This window comes from Podarcis tiliguerta, assembly GCF_965153285.1.
Source record: "Podarcis tiliguerta genome assembly, chromosome: 5".
NCBI lineage: Eukaryota > Metazoa > Chordata > Lepidosauria > Squamata > Lacertidae > Podarcis > Podarcis tiliguerta.
This window is the reverse complement of record NC_139538.1, coordinates 43,509,524-43,522,580: the sequence shown is the minus strand read 5'-3', so window position 1 is coordinate 43,522,580 and position 13,057 is coordinate 43,509,524. Positions and strand designations below refer to the sequence as shown.

General features: G+C 43.4%; 1 protein-coding gene across 1 annotated transcript in view; it reads right to left on the bottom strand.

Moving 5' to 3' along the window:
- Nucleotides 1–12,107, bottom strand: part of SFXN2 (sideroflexin 2) — a 122,006-nt gene extending 109,899 nt beyond the window's left edge. Inside the window, exon 1 of the mRNA XM_083441599.1 lies at nt 11,896–12,107. The gene's annotated coding sequence lies outside the window, so the exon portion shown is untranslated. The remainder of the gene's footprint in view (nt 1–11,895) is intronic.
- Nucleotides 12,108–13,057: the final 950 nt, after the last annotated feature.

Genomic DNA, 13,057 nt, shown 5'->3' with positions numbered 1-13,057 from the left:
CACTTTTGGACTTCCTAAAACAATAAGTAATGCCTCACTCAAGAAAAAAAAGACCAAAGAAGGCTCAGATTTGCTTTACATTTGCACTTATCTGTGTTGGTGCAGATTTGGAAATGCTTGCTAGAATGTAACTAGAACTACAATCCATTGCATCATCACGAGGAAGACGGACCAGGTAACCTGACCAGGTGCTAACTCTTGATGCGCAGTTTCAAGGCTTCTCTTCTTCACCTTTCAACAGAATCTGCTCTTCAAATAGAGGACTGCTGTCTGACAGCCCTTCAAATTGGGCACAGTGGTACCTTGGTTCTCAAATGCCTTGTTACTCAAACAAATTGGAACTGAAACACTGCAAACCTGGAAGTAAGTGTGAACATTTTTTGGAAGCTCAACATGCTCCATTTTGAGTGCCACACTTCCGTTTTGAGTGTTACACTGAGGTCTGTCCTTTTTTGCTATTTATTTTGCGTTTTTGTTTTTGCGGCTCTTTTTGTTTTGTTTTTGTGACTGTGTGGAACCCAGTTCAGCTACTGATTGATTGATTGTGTGGCTGCAGCACATTGTTTATTGCTTTCATTTAATGGATCAATGGTCTCATTAGATAGTAAAATTTGTGTTAAATTGATGTTTTAAGGGTTGTTTTTAAAAGTCTGGAACGGATTAATCCATTTTGTATTACTTTCTATGGGAAAGCATGCCTTGGTTTTGGAACACTTTGGTTTGGGAACGGACTTCCGGAATGGATTAAATTTGAGAACCAAGGTACCAGTGTACTGTTCTATGTTTAGGACACCCTAATCAGCAGAGAAGGAAGAGCAAGAAAATGTTTAGCAAAAATAAAATATACTCTTTCTTGCACATGGCAAGGACACAGTGAGGGAGAAGCAGAGTCAAACAGGTGCACAAACCCATGGGCCTGCCTAACACTGACTGCATACTGATGCAAAACCTGATTTTCCTATAGTCTGCTATGCCATGGGTTGATTATAGATTGGTTACAAGTCAGCACACACCCAAGCCAAGGGATTTCATGGCATCCACTGTTGTGAACATGGTGCTGGCATCTGTGTTCAGCCCCAAGTGGCATTAGTACTGGACATCTAGCATTGCACTGTTCTGATTTTAGAGGCAAGAGCATCCTGAGTCTCTTTCTGTGTCAGTGGCAATGAATGGAAAGTTCAGGCATGACTTCAGTGTTCTCTAATTTATGCACCTCTTCTTTTAGATGCCAAACCTGAGAAACTGCAAGGAGCTTGATCCTTCCAAGGTGCTGGGAATATCACTTTCCTTAGCTGAGATGTTTCCACAAGAGAAATGTCACCGTGACTTTTTCTACTGTGAGCCACCCTGGGGTCTTCAGATGAAGGGCGATATACAAATATTTAAAAAGGAAAAAAAAAAAAAGAAGGGAAAGAAACAAAGACTTACTCAAAAGTCACCCTGGGGCACAGAGGGCCCAATATTATAGGCAAAGTAATTGGGGAAGCTCTTGCGCAGTGCAACTATCATTGGTATATTTTTTAGGCAGGAGTGCTGCCAGATAATATATTGCTAATATACTTTGTCTGGAGGTTCCTTCCCACAGTCATTCCTAAACAAAACACATGGAGGTGAGTCCCTTGAAGTGAATCTGTGGACTGTGACTTCTTCCCAATTTGTATTGGTGCTTTACCCTTCCCAGACATGCTTAACACATGCAAGTGCCTTTCCATCCACTCATAACTGCATGAGGCAACCATAAGAAAGCCCTGTAGGCCAGAGACTGTTCGCTACCCAACAGCATGGGAGGATGACAGATTACATTGTGCTGCCTAATAATTAGAGCCCATAAGGTATTGCAACCTACTGTTCTTTGATGTTGTGTATATGAATATATGTTATATAAATGTATCAGATTTATAAGGGGGAGGAGACCAGAAATGGCACAAGAGCATGGGCACGACAAAGGCCAGAATAAAGGAGTTTGCAAAAACGCTTCACCAAATCAAGAAGTTCGGAGACCATCATTGTATACTTAGTACCGTTTTGAGATATAGATGTAACAGATTTGGAACAGAAGCACAGTGCTGCTTCAGGTGGGACAAGCTAGTAGTTGTGGGCGACACAAACATGTTCCTCACAATATACACTTGGTCCTGGATAAATCAGTCCTAAACTTGCTGGTTAGTGTAGGTGAACCTTAGGCTTGCTAAAGAGGAAGGGCTATTCCTGCCCATCCTATTAAACACAGCTGCTATGTTTTGAAGGTCAACACTGGAGTGAAGCCTCTGTATCTGCATGTGCTCAGACCAAGGCCAGCCTGGAAAACGCCAACAGTCTGATGGAGCAACTGACCAAGCAAAGAGCTGCCCTCTCCTACCCAGCATACTTTATTCTTGTTTTCAGTGCTGTTATGTCACAAACTTTATTGAAAGGTGTGGCATATTCTTGTTTTTAAAAAGGAGAGGGAGAGAAGGAGAGAGGAAGGGAGGGAGAGAAAATATTCACCTTGCCACCTAGTAACTCCTTGTTCAGTCATGTATGTTCTAGCCTAATGCCTTTTCCCCAAGAATATTGTACAAACATTTCTTATTCGTTACAGAGTTCCAAATACTTAAGCCTTCCCTAATCCTGACATAGTACGTCAATCGTTACGGCATATGTCAAAATCTTTGAGAGCTATCATCTAATGGAGAAGACATTAGGTCCCTGCTTTTGCCCACAAGGAATTCTTCAAGGGAGAGGCTTAGACATCCCAAGGCTTGGCCTAAACAAACTCCCCGGAGGAATGCATAAGGCTTCCCTGCCCCTTCCCTTAGTAACAGAGAGAAAGGAAAAGCTGGCAGAGAATCAGCATTTGTTCACAAGTAGATGTGCGTATGAGCAAGTTACAGAGATTATCTAATTGACATACTTTTCACCTGGGAATTCAAAAGGCAGGCAGGAGGATTGGAACAGAGGGGAGGAGGCCAGTGAGGTGATGATGACAGGAGAGAGGTTGGGGTTAGATGAGGGTTTCAGTGCAGGGGTGGGGAACTTGTGGCCTTCCAGACTTTGTTGGATTCCAACTCCCAGCAGCCCCTGCCAGCATGGCCAACAGACAGACCACACCCTGTTCTTATGCCATCTCTGCTCACAGGCCACAATGATAAATCACAGTCCTGTTCAGAGTGGACAAAGCCAAAGGAGGAGGCATTTTGGGTCACATTTGCAGAAGTCAAAGAGATTCCTCTAGTTTCACAGAACGATTTAAAACCTAATTTCACCTATACAGTGGTACCTCAGGTTAAGTACTTAATTCGTTCCGGAGGTCCGTTCTTAACCTGAAACTGTTCTTAACCTGAAGCTCCACTTTAGCTAATGGGGCCTCCTGCTGCCGCCGTGCTGCCGGAGCACAATTTCTGTTCTCATCCTGAAGCAAAGTTCTTAACCCGAGGCACTATTTCTGGGTTAGTGGAGTCTGTAAACTAAAGCGTATGTAACCTGAGGTACCACTGCATTGAGGTTTGATTTGAAACAACAACAACAAAAGCATTTTCAGAGTGTTTGTTGCAGGCACTTATATACCTCATTATAGTCAGAAATGAAGGTGCTTATCTGGCTTAAAATCCTATGTGCAGATGTGGTTCCCGTCGCAACTACTAGCACCAGTGTTCTTAACCAAAAATCCCTCTCTGGCAAAGTATCCTTTGCTCTCTCTCACAAATACCAAAGCCCTTTCACATGGTCCCTCCTGATATTGCTGCTGCTGCTCCCAAACTGGTCACTTCATTTGCCTCTTAGCTCAGCCTGCTTTCCCTCCTCTTCATTGACAGTTCTTTTTACCACATTTCAAGGAATCAAATGAACATTGTGTGCCTCTCTTCTCTCCCAAACTGGTCTCTTTCAAAGGAGAGTCTTTTGCTTGCCGTTGTTACCCGCTTTAACTGCAGTGACTGCACTGCCTCCCCAACATCAGTATTTCAGGATATATTCAGTTTCTCTTAAAAAATTAATATGGTGCCTTATTGAGCAAAGCTCTCCCAATATGATTCCTTTGGAACACTTGGTTCTACATGCTGAGTAGCTATTGGTACCTAAAAAAGTTAAGTGGGCCTCGATGCTTGTTGAATGTGACTCACATCCTCAGTGAAATCTGAAATGGCTACTCTGTCTTTTATCATCAGCTTGGCACTTCAGTTTCCCCACACAAGCTGGCCTATATCCTTTGCCAGTCCTTTGCTGCTTGCATCCCTCTTCAACACAACCAACCTGTTCTTGGACGCCATAGCATGTCCTTCTCTCTCTTTTTTTGTCAGATATAGGATCAGATTTAATTGGGGGATCCTCTCTCCTGCTCTGTTTCCTGGGTGGCAGTTATACTGCTAGAGTCAAGTAGGAGATGGCTGAAGTATATTGTCCCCTGAGGAACTAAGAGCTCCTGTTATAAGCACTTGTGTATATCTGAGCTAGGATCAGGCATGTTGGGAGGTGTTTTACGGGCACATTTTATGGGGCTGTTATGAGCCTTGCAGATGTTCGGCAGCTGTTACTGGGATGGGGCTTAATGTCTAGGTGGCTGGCACACATGGAGCAAAATCAAAACCAGCTCTTCTGTCCTTTGATTAACATCTTCTGCAGCATCAGTTGATATATTCTGCACGTAGAAGCTCAAACACACTCCCCACCTTGGATGCGGGTGGCGCTGTGCTCTAAACCACTGAGCCTCTTGGGCTTGCCGATCAGAAGGTTGGAGCTTCAAATCCGCACAACAGGCTGAGTTCCTGTTGCTCTGTCCCAGCTCCTGCCTTGCTAGCAGTTCAAAAGCACACCAGTGCAAGTAGATAAATAGGTACCGGAAGGTAAACGGCATCTCTGTGCGCTCTGGTTTCCGTCAAAGTGTTCCATAGTGCCAGAAGCAGATTAGTCATGCTGACCACATGACCTGGAAAGCTGTCTGTGGACAAATGCCGGCTCCCTTGGCCTGAAAGCAAGATGAGCGCCGCAACTCCATAGTCACTTTTGACTGGACTTAACCATCCAGGAGTCCTTTAGCTTTACTCCCCACCTCTATGGCTGTAATAGGCTACTGTTGAGGTAAGAGGATCATGAGCTAGATATGGGTAAGTGACAGAGAGCTTTCCTTTTCAAGTGACAATAATTCAGTCTTCACCAAGATGGCCTGGAGAATAGTTTGCAGAGTTTCTGATGATTAATGTAGGTGTGAACACATGGCTGGTGAAAAAGTGCATCCGATTATGATCAGAAGTATCTCGTGACTAAAGCCAACATCCAGGTGAACTGTAGGAGCAGTACTGGTGGCTTCTGTTCTGTTGTTTCTACAATCGAAAGCTAATGTTATTCCAGGCTGCATCAACAGAAGTATAGTGTTCAGATCAAAGGAAGTAATAAGTAAAGGTAAAGGTACCCCTGCCCGTACGGGCCAGTCTTGACAGACTCTAGGGTTGTACGCCCATCTCACTCAAGAGGCCGGGGGCCAGCGCTGTCCGGAGACACTTCCGGGTCACATGGCCAGCGTGACATCGCAGCTCTGGCGAGCCAGAGCCGCACACGGAAACGCCATTTACCTTCCCGCTAGTAAGCGGTCCCTATTTATCTGCTTGCACCCGGGAGTGCTTTCGAACTGCTAGGTTGGCAGGCGCTGGGACCGAACAACGGGAGCACACCCCGCTGCGGGGATTCGAACCGCTGACCTTTCGATCGGCAAGCCCTAGGCGCTGAGGCTTTTACCCACAGCGCCACCCGCGTCCCATCAACAGAAGTATAGTGTTCAGATCAAAGGAAGTAATAGTACCACTCTATTTTGCCTTGGTCAGATCACACCTGGAATACTGTGTCCAATTCTGGGCACCACATTGAAGAAGCATGTTGACAAGCTGGAACATATACAGAGGAGGGTACCCAAGTTGATCAAAGGTTTGGAAACCAAGCCTTATGAGGAGCAATTTAAGGAGCTGGGTATGTTTAGCTTGGAAAAAAGGAGACTGAGAGGAGATATTATAGCTATATTCCAATATCTCAAGGGCTGTCTCATGGAAGAGGGAACAAGCCTGTTTTCTCCTGCTCTGGGGAGTAATAATTGAACCAATGGCTTCAAGTTACAATAAAGAAGATTCCAAATAAACATCAGGAAGAACTTTCTAACAGTAAGAGCTGTTTGGGTCCCTTCCAACTCTACAATTCTATGATTTCATGGGTCCCTCTGGCAGATGGTACTTTGCCTCCTGGCTTCACTTGGCACACTCAAGCATCTGTGGTATGGAGGTGGCCTTACCCTGTTCAGTTTAGTTCTTAGATAAATGTTAATCCACTTGATTCACAGGATCCACTTTAGCCCCCACCTGCCATCTTGACTGAGCTGATCACAGCTGGAAGGGAGTTGATGGGGACAGAGACAGATTAACATAACAAACTGAGCCAAATTCTAAAAGATGAACCTAAAGCAAGGGACAGAAAAACACCATGGCAGTGGCCTGTGCTCTAACTGTAATGGAGTTTGAAATCAGTTTATAATGTTACTGGCCTTTTCCCAAGGACCCCCTGGGAATTTTCATTCTAGGATAAAACAGGACCTTTATTTCACAAAATTATCTTTGCCCTCCCTTTCACATTTATCTAAATTTGTAGTGTAACTGTGCCTTAGAAAGGTTATTTTATAAACAAAAGTTTACCTCACCAGAAAGTTGAGGGATTAATAAAACAATTTATTTTGCAAATTGCCACAGCACTATTTATCTTCTCAGTAACAATGCGCTATGGCCTAATTGTTTCTAAAAAAACAACCCTACACATATCAGAATAGGTCATTATTAGCCCACAATGGTAGGATAGTGTCTGAATGCAAAAATTAAAAAAGGTGTGTAGGTTCTGAAATGCAAATGAAGATTTAAAATGCAACGTTTTAGCACCCATGATTTTAAGCTAGGTTTTTTTTTAAGGTAACTGTATCTGCGCGCATGCACGCGCACACACACACTCTCTCTTAATTTTTCTGAAACAGCATGGAGAACACATCGGTTTCGATTCTGCCCCTCCTGTGGCCCCCATTTCTAAAACAGCAGGAAATACTGCATGCTGCAGAGAGTCTTTGGCCGCTGATAGTGTGTTATTTTGGCTGGGACTGGTGCTGGGGGAGGAGAAGGAAGAAGCTGGAAGCATGCTGCCTCACAAAGACAGCAAGAAAATACTGATGAAACACAAAGCCTCTCATTCTCAGCTCTGCATCCTCAATGTGCACAGCTGTATGTTTTGGCACATCTGCACCTCCTGAGAAAAACAAGCAGCATCCCACGCACCCTTCTCTAGGGAGGCACACTCGGCTTCAAGCTACTTCGGGGCCTTAACTGTTTCTTGCATGGAGTCCTTCTAGGGCGCTGCATTCCCTGGGCCGCTCACTACCTGGCCTGACATACTTAAAATGTTCCCACTGAGAACAGAGACTTTTCTCCCACATAATATAGCAATTTCCATCCTTTTTGTTACTCCAGGGGCATGTCATTCAATTACAATACTCTTGAAACCAGGATCTGTTCCAGCAACCTCTTCCCATGGACACCCAACCCAAGGAAGGAACGGCCCTCTTTTCCCTTCGCTACATGGCTGATACTCATGGACCTAGTGCTAGATCAGGGAAAACCAATTCCTGCTTGTTCTTCATATGAGGGAGGAGCTGCTTGCTTACAACAATAAAAACCATGTCCAATTCCCTACTCAAAAGGAAGAATTGATTGCCGGAGGGGCGAAAGAGAATCAATTTATCTAGCGCAGTCTCTAGCCCATCAATTGAAAACTAATATTTTAAGACAGACTAATAAAGGTGCTGTCAAACATCCCCCTGCAGTCCCCCCTTTTGTCATTTTACCTCCTCAACACAGGAATGTACGCCTGGAACTCTCACTTCATATTTGTTTTCCTCTCTGACCTCTGTGCTTGCTCCAGGTTTTCAGACGCCAGTGGCCTTAAGGGCCAGCTCAGCCTTTGCTAATGACTTGGAGCACAATCCTCTTATGTTTGCTGGGAAGTTTGCCCCACTGTGTTCCATGGGTCTTACTCACAGCACAAGGCAGTAGGCACAGGACTTCAGCATTAAAATATTAGCCATGTTCAGACAGTGTACTTAACCATGCACGTACAATGTGTACATTTGTATACAGTACAGCTTTCTAATAATTGAAGTGCAGAGTATTTGAGGACCGGGACATTCGTAGGGAAATCAAAATGCTTGTTTACAAAGCTATTGTACTACCAACCTTACTGTATGCTTCTGAAACATGGACCACTTACAAACGCCATCTCCAACTCCTCGAAAGATCAATGGTGTCACTGAAAAATTTTACACATTATTTGGGAAGATAGGCGAACTAATACCAGTGTACTGGAAGAAGCAAAGATCACCAGTGTTGAAGCAATGATTCTTCAACATCAGCTTTGTTGGACTACTCATGTTGTGCAGATGCCTGATTAACGTCTTCCAAAGCAACTACTCTATTCCAAACTTAAAAATGGTGGTCTACAAAAGAGGTTTAAAGACTATCTCAAGGCAAATTTTTAAAAATGCAGTATAAACACCAACAACTGAGAAACAATTGCCTGCGAGCGCTCCAATTGGAGAACAACCTTTACCAAAGCTGTCATGGGCTTTGAAGACACTCGAATTCAGGACGCAAAGGGAAAACGTGCTAAGAGGAAGGCACGCTTGACAAATCCACACCGTGATCAACTCCCACCCAGAAACCATTGTCCCCACTGTGGAAGGACATGTGGATCCAGAATTGGCCTCCACAGTCACTTACGGACTCAATGTTAAAATTGTGTTTATGGAAGACAATCTTACTCGGCTATGAGTGATTGCCAAAGAAGAAAGAAGACTGTAAGCAAGATCCTGACAGTATCACCGTAGGGATGAGGCAAGAAATAGCTATGGAGGAAATACTACAAAACACAAATTCAACAACATATATAAGGTAGTAGACAAATTGCATCATTCTACATTGCTAGCTCAGTAGTTTAGAGAACAATTGCATAGATGAAGTTGCCAAATCATTAACAGTTTACATAACTGTACACATGCACAATGGGTGTGCAGTGCTTAGAAACAACAGAAAATTGGGCCTCCTCGAGATTGGTGCCTGGCTTATGGAATGCCTTCTCCTCTGAGATATGCTTGGCACCTGCTGCCTTTGCTTTTCAGTGCCAACTTAAAATGCACCTGTTTTCCCAGGCATTGATGTGATATAAGTTTTATCGGAACGATCTGCTTTGTGTACGATGGAGTATGAATCTTATAATTGCTGTCTTACCTGATATGTTCTTATATGTTGCTGTTTCATGGCATTATGATCAGATTATCAGGTTATGTTTTGTAACTCATCCTGGGATCAGCAACACCAAAAGGTAGGGCAGAATATTTCAAACAAACGAAACAAAAGTGCAGTCATGCTCATTAAGTTATTTAAATTCTTCCGTACACGTGTGAGCATGTATGCACCAATTCTTTTGATTACTTGCGCATGTGCACACATCACGTAAACAAATGGGTGTGTATCATGTCAAACAGTCAAATTTCTGCAAGAGGGTGAATTTCTGCAGGCAGTACTGCAATTTTGAGTTCCTGACTGTATAGTTAAATCAATAATCAAACCATAGAGTAGTCATGAGGGTGAATTAGGCAGATTGCAAGGTGTCCTAAAGTCATTCAGAAGGGCCTTATGAGGGAACTGTCCACCAAGTATGGCACCCTCTCAAAGCCCTTTAAAATAAATTGTAACACCCCTCTCCCTCAAGTCACATTCCCCCTGCCTCCCCACTATAGTCAGGAGAAAATAGGGCTCATAGACTCACAGAATCATAGAGTTGGAAGGAATCTTTTGCCCAAGGTGGTCGTCGAACCCATGACCCAGAGATTAAGAATCTCATGTTTTACCAGATGAGCTGTCCCAGCTGAAATGAAATGGGTTTCAAATTTTGCAGGCATTTTTATTCCCTAAGGCTGCAATGTTCAGGGGAGAGTACACAGTGCATCTGTGGGGGTCACATGCAACCCCATCCCCCCTCAAGGGCTCCCCTTATCTGTACTGTTGACGTGCAGGCCAAGGTACTCCACTGTGAGCTCTTCTGAGCCCTGTCAGCAGCTGCTTCAGCACCATGCTTTCCCCCCATCAATACATACACCCACACCCACATTTCCTACCTTATAATTTAAATCCCCAATTGGTCTTTGATGCCAACAACTACCCAATCAGATTTAGCTATTTATGACAGTACTGAAAGCAAGCAAAGGTCACGCAGTGAGCCTGAAAGCAAGCAGAACCAACTCATTCAGATTTATTTATTTCATATATTTATATGTTGCTTAATATCCAGCAATTCTAAGCAGTCAATTAAGGTTTGGTGGCACCATCAGTGATGACATCACTGTTCCATTCATTTTAAAAAATGGGAGCAAGGAAACTGCCTATTAGGCCTGCAGTCAAATTGAAGACACACAAACAAGGTGAATGTGTGTGTGTGCGCGCTTGTGTGTGTAAAAAACATCCTCAACTCTTCTTTCCATGCCAAAAACGCTTGCAAATATTCATCACAGCTTTAATGCTCAATAGTTCCATGGTCATCACAGGGCTACTCTCCTCCCTCCTTATACTTTCTGAATGTTCTGACAGTGATGAATAACACAGTGGAATCATGAGCCAGGGTTTTCCATTACTTTTTGAATATAGGGTTGCTTCTTTCTGTCAGGTGTACACAAGAGCTGTGTTCATCGCTTTTCGTCAGATCTATAGTGGCTTAAATAATGCAGATTCCAATCCCCTGATCTGAAGCCTTGAAACTAGTTAAAAGACAGACTCTTCAACTGCCACTTCCCCTGAGTTCTCAACTTACATACCTTAATTTTATTTCTAGTTTATGTTGACTTTTTATTTCAGCATCACACAACCTCATTTCCTAATGTGGGTATGCTAGTTGGCCATTTCACTCACTGGGTGTCCTTTTCCCATTGCTTGGAAGAGAACCACCCTTGGCACCTTCTTCCGCCATCTTGCCTGAGCCTTGTTGGTCAAACTAGGCACTGCCAATATATTGCCAAAGTTAGTGCTTCTAAATCAGGCAGAGTAGGCCTCTCTTGATGGATCAATATCCCCAGGAGATTCCAGGTTCACTTCTTCCTCAGCTCAAAACAGGATGTTTTAAATTTGACATTTTTTCTTTAAGTTCACATGACGACAGAAAGAAAAGAACGGTTCACATGTTGTACTCTTTAAAAAGGTAGACTCTAGCAAAGACAAAACTTAATCTCTTTCCCCAAAGCTTTTGCTTCCATCTCTATACCAGCTGGACCTGGTAAAGAAACTCATCTAGCCGAAAGTAAGAAATTGTTGCTGAAAGTTTGGGATATGGATTTCCTACGACTGGTCCAATTTCAAGTCCCTGGAACGTAATCTTTAAAACTGTTAAGGCTGAATGAGAAGAGCTCCTATCAGTTACAAACACCATCAACTTTCCCATCAACAGGCCCTCTTTTCCATTTCAGTAGGGGCAAGAGATACCAGCTGCCTCTAAGGTTGTTCGTTTGTTTCTTGCCTGTGTGTATGTTAAGCTTTGGGTAAATTACAACAGGTTACATAAAATTACAAACATGGCAAGTTCACTGAAAAAAGACATTTGTTCAGCCAGGACCATCTCTGGAAACTCTACACAACTTCAATTCTTCAGACATATTTATGTGAGAAAGAAATCACTGGGTGCTCTAAACCACAAATCCAGGAAGAGCCAGTTGCTTGAGGCACAGTAAACAAATGCCTTCTAGTAGCCAAACCCCATCCTATTTCTTTATTCAGATAATCCTGTACTTTTCCCCACTCCCTACACACTTCACATGCTTTACTTCAGATACAGAAGAAATGGATGAAGAATCCTTACTCTTGCGATGAGGGCCTGTATGGATGACCAACAGAAGAGCATTCTTTCATTTTGTTCAGCCCAGACACTGAGGTCCAGCGCCGAGGGCCTTCTGGCGGTTCCCTCACTGCGAAAAATGAGGTTACAGGGAATCAGGCAGAGGGCCTTCTCGGTGGCGCCCGCCCTATGGAACGCCCTCTCATCAGATGTCAAGGAAATAAACTATCTGACTTTTAGAAGACATCTGAGGGTAGCCCTGTTTAAGTTTTTAAAAGTTTTATTCTGTTTTTAATGTTCTGTTGAAAGCCGCCAAAGTGGCTGGGGAAACCCAGCCAGATGAGCGGGGTAGAAATAATAAATTATTGTTATTATTATTCAAGTTTTCAGTGCACAATTTTGTTGCTGTTTCTATAAGAATTTCCTATTGATTGTTGCATTGGAGCAGGATCTCCCAAACTTGGGTCTCAAGCTGTTCCCATCAGCTAGGGATGATGAGAGTTGTGGTCCAACAACAACTGGAGACCCTGGTTTGGGAAACCCTGCATTAATATAGTATAAGTTTTTAATTTGTTGGTTTTGTAATTGCTTACACCATTAGCAAAAGAGCAGGATAGAAAACTTTTAAATAAATAAGCACGTCGGTAACACTTGCCCAGTACCTCTGCTGTGGATTTGGGAGAGAAGAGTATCAGCTTTGGTTGAGAACAACAACTCATGCATGAAGAGCTCTAGGTTCAGCTAGCTCAGCCTTTTTTGTAATGTACTGTACTGCTAAATTAGAGCTATAAGACCATTTGCACCCTGGTGTAGATGGTTGTAGCACTGCACTGCCTCTAAATCTAAAACAAGCTATCAAACTGCTTCTGAAAGTCAAACAGAGAAGAATACTTAAAAGATGTCCAACACTTTGCCCCTGCACCCCCCCCCCCCGTTGTGCCATGTAAAAAACTATCAGCTTAGAACCGTGTTAGAAACTGAGATATGAAAGCTAGGAGCTAAATGCACCTTAAGCCGAGGTTATGGGTGCAACAATGGAACATCCAGGCACGCTTTTTTAATAACAAGAATACAAAGCTGAAAATGAATGAACTGCAGTTAAAATATTATGTTCATTTTTCACATGGTCTAGTCCTTCCCCTGCCAACCCCCCCCCCCTAATATTTTTAAGAGGGTCTCTTCTCCA